The sequence below is a fragment of the Lycium ferocissimum genome, chromosome 10 (assembly GCF_029784015.1).
Source record: "Lycium ferocissimum isolate CSIRO_LF1 chromosome 10, AGI_CSIRO_Lferr_CH_V1, whole genome shotgun sequence".
Classification (NCBI taxonomy): domain Eukaryota; kingdom Viridiplantae; phylum Streptophyta; class Magnoliopsida; order Solanales; family Solanaceae; genus Lycium; species Lycium ferocissimum.
The window spans coordinates 11,092,192-11,095,554 of record NC_081351.1 but is presented as its reverse complement, the minus strand read 5'-3'; the positions used below and the strand labels follow the sequence as shown (position 1 = coordinate 11,095,554).

General features: G+C 35.9%; 1 pseudogene; it reads right to left on the bottom strand.

Annotated features, from left to right (window-relative positions):
• Positions 1 to 433: 433 nt before the first annotated feature.
• LOC132034602 (glucan endo-1,3-beta-glucosidase, acidic-like) lies at positions 434 to 2,601 on the bottom strand (annotated as a pseudogene).
• Between the last annotated feature and the right edge of the window lie 762 nt (positions 2,602 to 3,363).

Below are 3,363 nucleotides of genomic sequence, written 5' to 3'. Positions count from 1 at the left end.
AGAAAACCAAAGCGAGAAAAGATTTTTATACATATATTCAAAGTATAAAGCTCTTGGATACGAAAAGCCAACCCCAAAAGTGAGGGAATGACTCACTATTTATAGTTTTCCTCATGGGCCTTCTATACATCATGGAGCCCTTTTAGGATAAAGAAAACCTAATATGAATAAGGTTAGGTCGTACGGTCGACACCATACGGCTGTCGAAACGGTGGCAACAAGATTCCCCACGTGAGGGGTGAATAAGCTGATTATCCGGACCAACGGCCACGATCGAATAGTCACAAAAACCGGGCTAACGGCCACGATCGATCCGCTATATTCGAGCGAACCGCAAACGGCCACGATCAACTCCCCGTATAGGCCGGACCCGGACCAATCACGATGAGGAGTTATCTCCGGATACAACGAATTTATGCGAAGCTTCTTCGGATCAAACACTATCGTTCGTTTTCTTCCTTTTACCTACCCTGGTTTGCAGGACAAACTTTACCGATTTTACAGTATACGGGTTGAACGATGCATAAGAAAGTGGAACGTCGAAGAATGTTATTAGTATGGCCATAATAGGGGTAATTATTGGGTAAGAGTGGTAGGTTATTTAGTGCTAGAAATTCGATTATGGGATTAATGAAGCTTTTGTATTCTTCGCGGAAAATAACATCTTTGGGTGGATAGGTGTTCGCTAAGAGCCACGAATATGTCGCGGTTGAGACTTTAATTTGATCTTGCAACCCGCTACTACTAACGTGATGTAAACGTTCTCCATCGCGGGACCAACAAATCGCACATATTGACCGGTATTTGTACTGGGAGTCTGGGATCAACTTCATTTCCAACAGCTATATATTTAAATTTAACATCTGGAAAATGACTTCTTATATTATCTTGGACCCAAGCATTGGCACTTGAAGGATTGGTTAGGGCTTCAAGATCTTGATTTGGGGACATCAAGAATTATTTCAATGTTACTTCCTTTGAGAGCATTAAAGACGCTTTGATCTGGGTGGTAGATTCTTATTTTTTTTAATGCCATTAGCATTGTATAGTTTTATGACATCTTGCACTGATGGTAAATTGTTGGCATTTTTTCCATAGCATACTCCAACAGACTGCACTCCTGCATTTATGAGGGAAAAAAACGTCAAAATAATAAAAACAATAACAAGGCTATTGGCGATTAACAGTTATAAAATATCCTACTTGGGAGCTGATTTTTCATTTTTTTTTTCAACCGCACGTGCCTAAAAGAGAGTGTAGCTACGCTCTTGTTCACATCAGCGTCTAAGGAAAATACTAGTATCAAATAGCCAAGTTCAAGGGAGTAACTAAGACTACTGATAATTTAGGTATGTAACTAATAATTCGTGCCAAGTTTAAGGAGTCTTTAGGTATATTGCCTAACAATAACAATAACAATAACGTCTCAATGAAAACAAATTAGGATCTGTTATATGAATGTTCACTGACCATATTTCTCTATTTAGATTTTTCTTAGGCAAACATTACACACAATAAAATAAAATAAAGTACTAGAAATTCTCTATATTTTCTATTGGCCCGTCAAAACAACTCTTTGGAAAAAAATCAATTCAGGATGGTTGGTTAATACACCCATAAGGAGATTATGTTTTGGTATGCAAGGATTATTTTAAAAGATTAGTTAAATTAAGTCTATAAAATACATTTTGTAAAGATCTTTGTAAATGTCACAACTGCGTGAGGCGATTAAACCTATTTTTTATGTCCTTAGCAATAGAACCTACTGCACCATCCTGGAAGAACGTAAACGTGGATTTATATAGTGTTTTTCACTAGGACTATTAACTCATTATACTAATAGTGATAGAAATTGTTACAGTGTCAGGTCACATAAAGTAATTACAAGTAACTATTTATCAAAAATGTGTTCAGTAACCTAGTAAATAAGGTAGGTTATCTCTTACGATATATTAAAATAAATATGTTACTCCTAATTGTAAAAATTATTTATATTATTAGTGTGTATAAGAAAATCCACATGATACAAGCAGTGGCGGATCTTGTATGTAGACAATGATTCACCGAATCCAATAATACTTCTTACGCGGGACATAAATTTATTTATAAAAATTTATTAAAATTGTAGAATCAAATAGTAAGCCTGAACCCATAATTTTAAGAATTTAATGGCCTCGCTCCTAAGAACCTTAAGAATTGTAGCCATAAAATTTAAATTACGACCGCATTAGATACGAGGTGCATATATAGTCAAACACCTCTATAACAACGTCGTTTATTATGAATTTTTTTTGTTGCTATAGTCAAATGTTGTGTTATAAAGAACATATAATATAACAATATCAAAGATCGATTCGCAAAAACGTGATTGTTATAATGAAATGTTGTTATAGAGAAGGTTAATAAATATGTAACATATGTGAGTGTGTGTGTGAGAGAGAGAGAGAGAGAGAGAGAGAGAGAGAGAGAGAGAGAGAGACCTGTCATTTGGGTACTGCACATCAACAGCCCAACAAGTAAAAGGGCAGCTGCAGGAAATAAGCCGTTTTTAGTGCAAAAAGCCATAGCAAAATTGGAACTGAGAAGAGTAAGAAAACTTAGAAAAAAAATACTTGAGCTGATATAGTGCTAAGGAACCATCAAATTGCTTTCTTATATAGTGCAGGAAGAAGAAGAAAACCAAGAAATTAGGCAGTGTGGAAAAGCCAAGTCAAATTGCACTGTGAAGCAGGTCAAGGAATTAATTGTAAATTTTGTCAAGTAGAATAACCAAGTCATACCCAGTGAATTGCACGTCATGGAATATAACATATTAAGTAAAAAAGATGCAGAAAGTTCAAATCTAGCTAGTAGGTGAAAGGAAACATTTAAATGTACGAGAAAAAAAATGGTTGATTCAATTTTTTTTTCTAGACACAGACAAGAGGGGATTATTCAGATGGTAAGCGCCCTCTACTTTCAACCAGAATGTTGCGAGTTCGAGTCACCAAGGAACCAAGGGAGCAAAGGGGAAAGCTCCTGAGGGAGGGGTAAAGATTTTTTTCTTTTAAAAAAAAAACTATAAGAAAAATGGCCAACTATGCGAAATTGAGGGTCCGTAGTAAAAAAAAAAAAAAAAAAAACTTCTCGGATTGGAGCAATGAGAATTAAGAAAATCTTGCAACGCGCAATTTGAATTTAGCCAGGTTGCCACTATGCCGAGGGTGTTCAACCGAACCCTCTCGGCGGAAAAAAATACTGTTTTTACAAGGTTAAAATTATTTTTTATGTATATATAGTAGATGTTGAACCCCCTTAGGCTTCTTCGTATGTTTACTTTTTTTATATAGTGGCGGAAATCCTGGCTCCGCCACTGGTCAGGTT